Source organism: Rattus norvegicus, chromosome X (assembly GCF_036323735.1).
Source record: "Rattus norvegicus strain BN/NHsdMcwi chromosome X, GRCr8, whole genome shotgun sequence".
Classification (NCBI taxonomy): domain Eukaryota; kingdom Metazoa; phylum Chordata; class Mammalia; order Rodentia; family Muridae; genus Rattus; species Rattus norvegicus.
Window position 1 is genome coordinate 119,765,721 of NC_086039.1, and position 14,114 is coordinate 119,779,834.

Sequence of the window (14,114 nt, forward strand, 5' to 3'; positions counted from 1 at the left end):
CCTCACTGGCCCTTAGAGGCTAGTTCAAACACAAGCCTACGTAGGCCAAAATGATCAATAGCATAATTAAAATACATTCAATCCAATTTCCAAAGTGCATAGCAGTCTCAAAAATTTAAAAGCACAAAGGTCAAACTCTGTTCTGAACCAGCCATGAGGCATCAATAATTCCACTCCCTGGCAACATTGATTATTAAAGAGAAATCACAGTGCTAAGAATAAGAAAATTTGCCTTGACATATCCAATAGTTTTCAAAGTAACACAACTTTGTCATTGTCCTTGGATAACCACTTTAACTTCTTGGAAAATACTAATAGTAAAGGCACTACAATCTTTAACTAAAGACACAGAAAACTCCACCTCAAAGTGAATAGAAAACATAGTTCCAGCTGACTAGTTTTTCCACTGTCAGAATACACTATACAGTTTGCTTCAGGGATAAAACTCACCCATGGTCTCACCCAGTGCTGGAGGCAGCTTGCTAAAACACTGCCTTTATAGCCAAGATCTTGTCACTGTTGCTATGGTTGTACAACTATTATGAGGTAAACATTTACTTTCTTTTTGAGTTTGAGACTTGATCCACATGAAGAAATTTAATGTTTGGTACTGAAATTTTAGTTAAAGGCTCACAGATTGGGGGTATATTGGTCATAGAATAGAACCTACTATTAAAATTCAGAATTTACTATAATTTTGCTCATGGTGATGTTATAAAATTGTCTTCTATGTTAAGGTTTTTATATATAGATTGTCATTACCCTTAGTCAAAATGCTTCTTATGAAGTGGACAACAATCATTGGAAAGACTAACAACTTTCCAGTGTTCAGAGAATAAATGACAGTGAAAGCAAAATCCCAAAATTAAACACAATATCATCTTTGCACCCTCCAAATCTCGGGGAACAACACCAAAGTGGAGGAGAGAACAACAATATAAGAAAGAGAAAATGAGGACTGCTTTGAAATCCTGTCTTCGAGACAGGAGTTTGGGCATTGTACTCATGAACCCACAGCAACTGTGATTATCTAGATATCCATATGGAACAAGTCATCTAGAATTATGGACATAAATACATGGATGTGTTCTCCATGCTCCACCTCTTATGAGAAGCAATTGGCAGTTGGTAGCTGTTGGAGGGGGAGTTCTAAGCAAGTTTCCATGTTCTAATTGATATCCCCATAGCCAAGTTCATTTGGGCAGCACTAAGAGGACTTAATGAATTATCACATATAAAAGATGCCATGAAATTGGGAGGGGCACATGAGAGGAGAAATAGCTGGTGTTTAAGTAGGAAAATAGCAGAATATTGTAATTGTATTTCAGTGTATGGAGATATGAGAGTTTATTTGGGAGTTACAATTTCAGAGAGTTAAAACCCATAACCATAATGGCAGAGAGTATAGCACATTCAAAAAACCACAGAAGAGTCTCTCTGGATTCTCTTAAAATTAGACTTATTACTCTCTCACTGCCAATGACCACATGTATTGCCACATCCTTTAATTTCTGAAGATGTACAATAAATACATTTAGGTTCATTCCTTTTTTCTTTAAAGCTCATTAATTTTTAGAAAACACATATTTTGTATCACTTTGAAAGGTTGAGGCTTGGGATTTTAGTGAAAAAGATTAACATACATACTTACATACATACAGATATGTGTGTGTGTGTGTGTGTGTGTGTAGGTGTGTGTGTGAAAATGTGCAGATTATATTTATGTAGTTCTAGTTTCCTTTCTATTCTTGTCCTAAAAAGTCCGGATTTGTTAGGAAGGAAAGGGTTTAGTTCAATATGCAGCTTATGGTTTTTCACGAGGGAATACAGGACAGGAAGTGTAACACTTGGTTGCTTTCCATAGCTTGTTCAGTTTGTTTTCTTATGCAAACCAATGTTAGCACTACCCATAGGAGCATGGGCTTTGCCACATCAATCACCAATCAAGAAAATATCTCACAATCTAGATAAAGGCAATTCTTCAACTTGTCTTTTTCTTCCAAACAAGTCTATTTTAGTTCACTTTGATAAAACTAAGAAGAACCAACACAACAGATGAACGTGTTATACAAACTATACATCTACTAGTAATTTAGATTCCTAATTACATGTTCTGTCTCTATCATGGAGAAACATCTCCTCTATTTTATACTGTACATTGACTCCTTCAGATTGCATTCTCCTGATTTTGAAACCAGGATAGTTTGGTTTTTTTATTTTACTATTCTTGGATATTTTATGTATTTACAGTTCAAATGTTATCCCCTTTCCACACTCTCCAATACCCCTTCAATCTCCCCCTGATTCTATGAGGATGCTCCCACTGACACCCACCCACTCCCACCTCACAGCCATGGCATTCCCCTATACTGGGGAAACAAACCATTACAGGTCCAAGGTCTTTTCCTTCTATTGATGGTGGACAATACCATCCTCCCTACATATTCAGCTTTAGCCATGGCTCCTTCCATATGTACTTACTGTGAAACCAGGCTTTTTATATTATAATTTTACTTTAAAGACTTATTTTTACGGACATATTATTTGTTGAAAACATGTATTGTTTAGCACTTTCAAAATTTACAACTTTGGATTTTATATTGAAAAATAATTACTTATACATATACAATATACTGTTTTCATGACCACTCTAACCCTATAGAAAAATAAATCATTTGAGCCAAGATGCTGCATACCTTGAACTGAAATATGAGCATATAATAAGATATTTTTGATTTCTAAGGCAGAGTTCAAACTGCCAAACATTTGTAGGAACAGTTTTGGAGTAGCATCAAGTATGGAATACACTGAACAGATTTCTACAGCTTAATACTTGATTCTTACTTGTAAGAAGTACAGAAGTCAAAAATTTGTTAACAGATGCCCAGCATGTTGCGGAACCCTCGATTGCCCTTACCTCTGAGTATGACTCAATCCTTTTATACAGTTTGCCTATCATTGTTGTGGACACATTTCTTTCTTTATTTTTTCTTTCTTCCTTCCTTTCTTTCTTTCTTTTTTTTTTGTTTTTTCTTTTTTTTTTTTCGGAGCTGGGGACCGAACCCAGGGCCTTGTGCTTGCTAGGCAAGCGCTCTACCACTGAGCTAAATCCCCAACCCCTGACACATTTATTTCTTAAGTTATATATTTACATGCCATATGAGATTCATGAAGTTCAAATAACCATGGCATTATTAGAGTGAATAATGTTTTAAATTATATATATATATATATACATACATATATATATATATATATATATATATATATATGAAGGTCAGATACTTTTAGTTACAGACAGTAAAATTAATTCTATAATTTTGTAGTTTTAACTACTTCCAATGTAGTTTTACAATGTATGATACGCTTTGGGATACATATAAAATTAAACTCTGTGGATGCTTCTGTACCAACAAACTATATATTTAATAACATCTTAAATTGTTTTAAAAAGTGGCAGCATCTGTTATAACAGTTGTAACTTATTTGAACTTACAAGAGTCTACAATCATTATGAACTAATAACTTTTAAAGAAATTAAAATGGTGAATTAAATGAAAACCACCTCAGTATCCTATAGGCATATTCGTATAGCAATAATCTCAGGCATATTTCTGCATTACATTCTACAATTTTTTTATTAACTTGAGTATTACTTATTTACATTTCGAATGTTATTCCCTTTCCCGGTTTCCGGGCAAACATCCCCCTAATCCCTCCCCCTCCCCTTCTTTATGGGTGTTCCCCTCCCCACCCTCCCCCCATTGCCGCCCTCCCCCCAACTATCACGTTCACTGAGGGTTCAGTCTTAGCAGGACCAAGGGCTTTCACTTACACTGGTGATCTTACTAGGATATTCATTGCTACCTATGAGGTCAGAGTCCAGGGTCAGTCCATGTATAGTCTTTAGGTAGTGGCTTAGTCCCTGGAAGCTCTAGTTGCTTGGCATTGTTGTTAATAAGGGGTCTCGAGCCCCTTCAAGCTCTTCCAGTTCTTTCTCTGATTCCTTCAACGGGGGTCCTATTCTCAGTTCAGTGGTTTGCTGCTGGCATTCGCCTCTGTATTTGCTGTATTCTGGCTGTGACTCTCAGGAGAGATCTACTCCAGCTCCTGTCAGCCTGTACTTCTTTGCTTCATCCATCTTGTCTAATTGGGTGGCTGTGTATGTATGGGCCACATGTGGTGCAGGCTCTGAATGGGTGTTCCTTCTGTGTCTGTTTTAATCTTTGCTTCTCTATTCCCTGCCAAGGGTATTCTTGTTCCCCCTTTTAAAGAAGGAGTGAAGCATTCACATTTTGATCATCCGTCTTGAGTTTCATTTGTTCTAGGCATCTAGGGTAATTCAAGCATTTGGGCTAATAGCCACTTATCAATGAGTGCATACCATGTGTGTTTTTCTGTGATTGGGTTAGCTCACTCAGGATGATATTTTCCAGTTCCAACCATTTGCCTATGAATTTCATAAAGGCATTGTTTTTGATAGCTGAGTAATATTCCATTCTGTAGATGTACCACATTTTCTGTATCCATTCCTCTGTTGAAGGGCATCTGGGTTCTTCCCAGCTTCTGGCTATTATAAATAAGGCTGCTATGAACATAGTGGAGCATGTGTCTTTTTTATATGTTGGGGCACCTTGTGGGTATATGCCCAAGAGAGGTATAGCTGGATCCTCAGGTAGTTCAATGTCCAATTTTCTGAGGAACCTCCAGACTGATTTCCAGAATGGTTTTACCAGTCTGCAACCCCACCAAAAATGGAGGAGTGTTTCTCTTTCTCCACATCCTTGCCAGCATTTGTTGTCACCTGAGTTTTTGATCTTAGCCATTCTCACTGGTGTGAGGTGAAATCTCAGGATTGTTTTGATTTGCATTTCCCTTATGACTAAAGATGTTGAACATTTCTTTAGGTGTTTCTCAGCCATTCGGCATTCCTCAGCTCTGAATTCTTTGTTTAGTTCTGAACCCCATTTTTTAATAGGCTTATTTGTCTCCCTGCGGTCTAACTTCTTGAGTTCTTTGTATATTTTGGATATAAGCCCTCTATGTGTTGTAGGATTGGTAAAGATCTTTTCCCAATCTGTTGGTTGCTGTTTTGTCCTAACCACAGTGTCCTTTGCCTTACAGAAGCTTTGCAGTTTTATCAGATCCCATTTGTCGATTCTTGATCTTAGAGCATAAGCCATTGGTGTTTTGTTCAGGAAATTTTTTCCAGTGCCCATGTGTCGAGATGCTGCCCTAGTTTTTCTTCTATTAGTTTGAGTGTATCTGGTTTGATGTGGAGGTCCTTGATCCACTTGGACTTAAGCTTTGTACAGGGTGATAAGCATGGATCGATTTGCATTCTGCTACATGTTTACCTCCAGTTGAACCAGCACCATTTGCTGAAAATGCTATCTTTTTTCCATTGAATGGTTTTGGCTCCTTTGTCAGAAATCAGGTGCCCATAGGTGTGTGGTTTCATTTCTGGGTCTTAGATTCTGTTCCATTGGTCTATCTGTCTGTCTCTGTACTAATACCATGCAGTTTTTATCACTATTGCTCTGTAATATTGCTTGAGTTCAGGGATAGTGATTCCCCCTGAAGTCCTTTGAAAGTCAAAATAATATGTTACCATATATTACATGCTAAGATATATTGACTGCTATCGAATGTACCAATATCATTTTACCCCTGAGAGGTCACCAAGTGTTGGGAGCGATGCCCTTGAAGCCCTCCATTGTTGATGTTATTATTATGGTTAGAATTAAGTATGACTGGGTTCATGGAAAATCCCCAGCCAGCTGCAGAAGAATATGATGAGTCAAGATACCCAGTGTGATGACCTGTAACCTTTCTGAAAAACCAACATCCTGCTGACTAATAGATATGACAAACCTGTGACCTTTCTGACATTCTGTCAACATCAGCTGATTCCCTGACCACATGAATATTGTGTCCTTGGCCTGTGTAAATGTTTCTTACTTCTCCCTTCCCTCTGTTACCCATCTTATGGTATAAATTCAGCCTTGGGGAAAAATAAAAATGTTGCCTTGCTCAGACTCTTGTCTTGGGGTCCTTGTCCTTCCTCGCTTCTCTTGTCCCCCATTCTTTTCCAGATAACCCCTGCTCCAGGACCCTTCATTTACAAATGGCGCCCAGCATGTGGCTGTTTGGAGGTCTCCTGGAGGAGACCTTTGCTCCCCCCCAGGAGCTTTTGCTCCCCCTAGGAGCCTTTGCTCCCCCTCGGAGCCTTTGCCCCCCCCCACTTCTGGCAACCATGGACTGCCCGACCTTGGTTCAGAGGCTTGGTGTGTGTTTCTCTTGGATGACGAAGATCTCTGTGGTGAGTGATGGGACAAGTATTCTACAGTCACCTTTTGTGACAGGACTCAAGGAGTCATTCAAGACGTGAAGAATGGGGTTTAAAAATTTATTCTTACATTTTGTAGGAAATATTTATCCATAGTTTCCCCAGGAGGGAACAATTGATACAAACAATAGTGCAGAGTTAGTGATTGTTTAATGGATCGGCTAATCTTGTTGCTGAAGTCTGCCCTCTGTAATGAATAAAAGTTGTGTGCTTTTTGGGTTCAAGGTTGCCTCTCCCTGTGTGGATGAGCAACCCCACGTACGTGGATTAAAAACCTTATACCCTCATGCTATTGCAGCGGTCACTTTGTCAATCTCTGCTCTGTGGGTGCTGCTCCTGAGGTAAGACCACTATGGGGTCTAAGAACATTTTGGTGCACCTGCCACGAACTGCACTCCCCACAGACCACAATTGGCAAAGAGATCGGAGGTAAGCTCGAGCAAATCTGTGTTTTGTGTTCTATGTTATTTTCTGTTTTGTCTCTGTGTCATGTCTTGTCTTTGTTTCATGTTGTCTTGTGTTGTCTGCATCTGCTGTCTGAAGGGTTTGAGTCCCCCCTGGAGAGAAGTTAGAGTCCCCTTGGTGGTTGCTGTGCATCCTGTGAGAAGGTTACAGCTGTGACAGGCAGACGTGCTAGTTGTCACAGGCCACAGGCCCTAAAGGATGCTCTAGGAGGAGAAAGGAATCTAGAGGACACTCTGGAATCCCATTGGGAGGTGGGATCAGAGATGGTCCACCTCATCCCGGAAGCAGCTAATAAGGTTAAGCTGCAGTTTGGGTCAGGTACTGAAGGTATCAGGCATCTGTAGAAATTGGTTATAGGATGCCTTCTCTTGGTCTTGTTTGTCTAGTTTGTTTTCTGTGGTATTGTTGAGTGTCTTTTTGGCTTTTGTTTCGTTTTTGGACTTGGACTGACTACTGTGTTTGAAATCATGGACTGAGGACTGTGTTTGAAATCATGGAACTGTTTGTTTTGTTTGTCAAGGAATTTTACTTGGTCCTCTTGGTGCTTAACTGGGAAATAATTTGCTTGAGAGAAATTGTTTTTTGCCTGGGAGTTTTGTCTTTCTCTCTTGAGCCTCCTCCCCAAGGAGAGATGCCACTCCTTTTGATCGCTTTGCCTGAGGAAAAAATAAATTCCAGTTGCTGCCTTCAGTGGCCAGACCTTCAACACTTGCTCACAAAAGGAGAGTGTTCATTAAGAGAAGTTCTTTAAGGGAGCCTGCCTTATCTACTGGCCCTATTTCAGGAGAGGAGTCAGTCTCCAACATTAAGTAACCTTCCCCATTAGTCATCATTGACAGAGAGAGTTCCTCTGATCCTATCCCTGCAACAGTAAGTTCCTGCCCCTGTGGTCAAAATGCCCCAGGTTGGGGGCAGGGGAGCCCCTAAAGTTTCAGAAAGAGTCTGCAGCAGACTGTGAGTAACTTTGTTTTGTTGACTATATTTACCCTACAATGATAAGAGGAGAAAGTCTTGGCAACGGCTCTTTCAGCATACTACAACTGGAGGCTGTGGCCAAGGTCAGGATCAATGTTTTCTTTTCCATGGCCCTCTATCCCAGTGAGACAGCTTGGTGAAGGGCTACTACTGAAGATTTGGGAGGGCTGTAGTTCTATTAAAGGTCAGTACTCCAGTGTTAGCAATCTCTTTATTGGATATAAGAGGCAGGAAGCCCAACTCAACTGTGACTCCTACCTCAGGAATGGCATCAAAAATAGTCATTATGGCCAGTTATCTCTGACTATAGCTTACTCTCTGATACCCAAGGCTTCAATCGGATCACACCTCCCCCATGGGCAAGCCCCCTTTCAATACTCAGATGCTATTTTCTCCTGGTCTCATGGCTCAAGGTCGCCAGGCATGTCTGACAGCCTGGAAGAAACTTCCCCCCTAAAACAGACGAACCATACAACTTTTTTGTCAGCCAATTGGCATCTAGCACCCAGGTCCTAACCATCTCTCTATCCTTTCGTTATTAGTTCTTACTGGAAGCCTAGCATCCTTTGGAGGCTGGGTCTCTTGAGAGGCAGAGCCACCGAGCTGACACTGAAGGGAGGTACTCCTTAAGCAAAATCTAAGTCCAGAGAAACAACAGGTAACAGACCAGCTGCCCCTCTGCTCACCTTTCTGTTTCACAGGCACAAAGCTTGCACTCATTTTTGCAATTGCCTTTTCATCCCAAGAAAGCTTCTTCCTTTAGCTGTGTGACTGAATGCTATTCATCACCTGATCTGGTTGTTCCACCAGCTCTCAACGGGCCACCCTCTAGCTTTCTTGCCTGGCCCCTTTCCTCTGTTCTTAAGAATTTTATCACCTAATACACTGTGTTGTTTGACTTATAATATCTCCCATCCTACTAATGTGCATGTCCCAGATTCACGTTGTGAAGGTTCTAATTCAAAACAAGGGGATGGTGCATGCCCCTAAATATTAAATTTACCTCCATGGGTCGAAACCAGGATTAGACACGTGGATATACTTAGGGTCTTAGAATGTTTCAACCAGGTGCTGATACAAGGATTATATTTACCATTAAATTGTTAAAAGAACCTGTGCATTCCTACTCCCTGGCTTGTGGGCACTTGCCCAAGTTGGAGCCCATAGAGGCGCTAAACATGGTGCAGGGCGCTCGCAACTTCATCTACAGCCTGCACTCCACCGAGAGGAGCTTCTTGCTCAAAGAACTGCACCACTCGGAGTCCATTGCCATCGCACAAGAAAAATTGGAAGCTCTACCACCCACTCCAGGACAGCTGAGATATGTATTCTTCTACAATGCGATAACTTTCGTAGGGTTTGGCTTTTTGGATAACACAATTATGATTGTTACAGGAACCCAAATTGAATTATCTATTTGATTTATTTTGAAAATGTCAACAACGGCAGTCAACATGTTATCTTTTCCTTCTATGTATCAACATATTATTTAACTTTCAGTTATTGATACTGTACTGTACTGAGTTGGTGTTTGCTTATTTCTTATATAACATGCACAGGTTATCTATGTATGTCTTTATTTTTTTTCTCCTGATGGTTATAACTCAATGCTGAGGTTTCTCCAAATTATTTAAGAAGTTTAATATCAGTTAAAATTGTAATTCCCTGCCTGGTGGCATCCCTTCCATGATATTTCATGGTAAACATTTATAATCATATAAACTCATTCAATTTTTAAGCTTCCACAACTATCCAAAATAGAACAGTGTTTTAAGTATATCTGAATATTTTAATTTTGACCCACACTGTCTTTAAGAGTCAGAGGTTAATCAAAAAGACCATTTGTCTGGTCCCCCTCTTATGTAAGCCGTATATACTAACAAGTGTACTTCTTTTTGATTAGCTTTTTACCTTTAATTTCCCAACTTTGAACAATCACAGTGAATTCTGGTTTGTTAGAGAACGGCAGTGCTTGTATACTTCCTATGTCTTAGAATATGGTTTAAAAAAACTTGAAAAAGGTCAAAAAAGGCTTGGATAAGAGAAAATGAGAAAGAGAAAAAGCTGAGAGCTGATATCAAAATTGGTTCTCTACCTAACCTTGGTTGTCCACCCTGCTTCCCTCTCTGTTGGGCCCCCTAGTAGGCCTTCTTTTGGTTATATCTTTTGGTACTTGGACATTTAATCGTTTAACCAACTTTATTAAACAATAAGTAGACAATATAGCAACAAAACCTATTCAAGTATATTACCATATGCTAGCTATGGAGGATGCTTTGATGATGGCCAAGCTCACCTTCAAATCTCCTCCCAACCCAGGCAAGGACATTTTTGTCCTTCAGCCAAATGAGGCTAACATTCTTTTCTGTCTGCTGTCCTGATGTCTTTGCTGAAAATTCAATGAATTGTCACACCTGCGTGCTGAGCTGGACAGTCAATGACAGGTAAGAGAGTGATATATTCACGAATAAAGGGCCTAAGACAGGAGGGCCGCCATTAGCTGTTGCCTTATCCCATGACGGACACTGGCCACAAGATTCTGTTGGCCATGTGACAAATATCACTCCAACCTAAGACAGACACAGTTCCCGATGGGCTCATTCCAGGGCAAGCACATCCATTTAGTTACCTTTTAATTTGACTATAAGGAAGGGGGAGATGTTGGGAGCGATGCCCTTGAAGCCCTCCATTGTTGATATTATTATTATGGTTAGAATTAAGTATGACCCGTCTCTGAGAAGTATCTCCAGGCTCAAGATCAGAGGTAAAACCAAATTTACCAAATCCTCAGCCAGCTGCAGAAGAATATGATGCATCAAGATACCCAATGTGATGACCTGTAACCTTTCTGAAAAACCAACAGCCTGCTGACTAATAGATATGACAAACCTGTGACCTTTCTGACATCCTGTCAACATCAGCTGATTCCCTGATCACACGACTATTGTGTCCTTGGCCTGCGTAAATGTTTCTTACTTCTCCCCTCCCTCTGTTACCCAAGTTATGGTATAAATTCAGCCTTGGGGAAAAATAAAATTGTCACCTTGATCAGACTCCTGTCTTGGCATCCTTCTTCATGTCTCTTGTCCCCCATTCTCTTCCAGGTACCCTCAGACACCTTCGCTTACAACCAAGGAGAGAGCACAGAAACAATGTAACTCGTTTACCTTGGCAAAACAATGAGTGAATGAGAAATGCTTACAGGAATATGGGTGGGTGGTGACAAACAAGAGAAGGGTCAATTTATTCCTGACTATGCCACTGAAAGAAAAGCCCATTCATTCCTCATTAGTCATTAACTAATTCTACCTTTATACAAACTTGGAGGTTGATGTAGCCTTATGGGAAGTCTCTTCTCCTAATCATTACCTGTCTATGAACCCTGAGGGAGAGATGTGGATTCCTATCACTCTCTTTCATGATTGAAAAGTCAAAACTCACCCGAATCTTGCTGATTCAGGCCCACAGCTCCCTGCTCCCAAACACCCTGGGAGAGAGACCTCACTGCCCAGACAGGTGGGCATGCCTGAGACTGCAGGGCAGGAGAGACCTTCAGAACTGCCCACCCCTGCCCAAATCCCTGGCCCAAGAGGAAACTGTATAGGGCCTGTGGGAACAGGAAGATAGGGGCACTCAAACTGCAGGTCCCCTGAAGTCCAGATAACACCCGGATCTGAAGGGACTTGGTCAAACACCTCCCTGCACCCAAATCCCATGGGAGAGAGAGCTAGACGTTCAGAGGGGCAGACATGCCAGAGAAAGAAGATGAGACTACTCTCTGCCCACATTTCTGACTCTAGAGGAAAATGCCTAGTGTCATCTGGGCCCCCTGTGCACCGGGTCCCGAGCGAAGGCAGGGCAGGCACTTCTCATTGCTGCCCTCATGGAGAGCTGACACCCGTCTCTGAGAAGTATCTCCAGGCTCGAGACCAGAGGTAAAACCAAATTTCTGCTCCCAGTGACCAGCCTGGTGGACTCAGGACACATGCCCACAGGATCACCTGAAGACCAGTAGACAGGAATGACTACACACCTGAAAGAAGAACACTCTGTTCCCATAAATGGCTGAAAGAGAACAGGAAAACAGGTCGACAGAACTCCTAACACAGAGGCCTACAGGACAGTCTAACAACTTTAAAAAGGTAACACCAGAGACAAAGTGATGGCAAGTGGCAAGTACAGGAAGCCAAGCAACAGAAAACAAGACTACATGGCATCATCAGAACCCAATTCTCCCACCAAAGAAACCACTGAATGTCCAAACACACCAGAAAAGCAAGATCTAGATTTAAAACCACATTTGATCATGATGATGTAGGAATTCAAGAAAGACATAAAGAACTCCTTTACAGAAATGCAGGAAAACACAAATAAACAAGCAGAAGACTATACAGAGGAAATGCAAAAATCCCTGAAAGAATTACAGGAAAACACAACCAAACATGTGAAGGAATTGAAAATGGAAATAGAAACAATAAAGCACAAAGGGAGACAACTCTGGATATAGAAAAAAAAAAAAGGAAGAGACAAGCAGCCATAGAAACAAGCATCACCAACAGAATACAAGAGATAGAAGAGAGAACCTCAGGAGCAGAAGATTCCACAGAAATCAACGACACACAGGTCTTCCTGGTTGCGGCCGCTGCAGAGAGTCCGTGGGCAGCACCCCACGAGCGAACTTGAGCCTCGTGACCACAGGTAAGATCAAATTTTCTGCTGCAAGAAAGCTGCCTGGTGAGCTTGGGACACACGGAAGCAGAATTCCTCTAGGACCGGGCACGTTCTGTGTTTACCAGAAGTCCCACACCCACGGATCCCGGCCTGCAGCAGCTCTCTGCTCCCAGACCCCGGGAGAGAGAGAGACCTCACCGCCTGGTCAGGTGGGCACTCCTGAGGCTGCAGAGCGGAAGAGACCACCAACACTGCTCACCCCTGCCCAATTCCCTGGCCCAAGAGGAAACTGTATAAGGCCTCTGGGCTCCTGTGGGGGAGGGCCCAGGAGCGGCAGGACCCCTGCCTGAGACACCGCCTGAACCTGAAAGAAACAGACCAGATAAACAGTTCTCTGCACCCAAATCCCATGGGAGGGAGAGCTAAACCTTCAGAGAGGCAGACAAGCCTGGGAAACCAGAAGAGACTGCTCTCTGCACACACATCTCGGACACCAGAGGAAAAAGCCAAAGACCATCTGGAACCCTGGTGCACTGAAGCTCCCAGAAGGGGCGGCACAGGTCTTCCTGGTTGCTGCCGCTGCAGAGAGCCCGTGGGCAGCACCCCATGAGCGAACTTGAGCCTCGGAACCACAGGTAAGACCAAATTTTCTGCTGCAAGAAAGCTGCCTGGTGAACTCAAGACACAGGCCCACAGGAACAGCTGAAGACCCGTAGAGGGGAAAAACTACACGCCCGAAAGCAGAACACTCTGTCCCCATAACTGACTGAAAGAGAGGAAAACAGGTCTACAGCACTCCTGACACACAGGCTTATAGGACAGTCTAGCCACTGTCAGAAATAGCAGAACAAAGTAACACTATAGATAATCTGATGGCAAGAGGCAAGCGCAGGAACCCAAGCAACAGAAACCAAGACTAAATGGCACCATCGGAGCCCAATTCTCCCATCAAAACAAACATGGAATATCCAAACACACCAAAAAAGCAAGATCTAGTTTCAAAATCATTTTTGATCATGATGCTGGAGGACTTCAAGAAAGACGTGAAGAACTCCCTTAGAGAACAAGTAGAAGCCTACAGAGAGGAGTCGCAAAAATGCCTGAAAGAATTCCAGGAAAACATAAATAAACAAGTAGAAGCCCATAGAGAGGAGACACAAAAATCCCTGAAAGAATTCCAGGAAAACATAAATAAACAAGTAGAAGCCCATAGAGAGGAGACACAAAAATCCCTGAAAGAATTCCAGGAAAACACTATCAAACAGTTGAAGGAATTAAAAATGGAAATAGAAACAATCAAGAAAGAACACATGGAAACAACCCTGGATATAGAAAACCAAAAGAAGAGACAAGGAGCTGTAGATACAAGCTTCACCAACAGAATACAAGAGATGGAAGAGAGAATCTCAGGAGCAGAAGATTCCATAGAAATCATTGACTCAACTGTCAAAGATAATGTAAAGCGGAAAAAGCTACTGGTCCAAAACATACAGGAAATCCAGGACTCAATGAGAAGATCAAACCTAAGGATAATAGGTATAGAAGAGAGTGAAGACTCCCAGCTCAAAGGACCAGTAAATATCTTCAACAAAATCATAGAAGAAAACTTCCCTAACCTAAAAAAAGAGATACCCATAGGCATACAAGAAGCCTA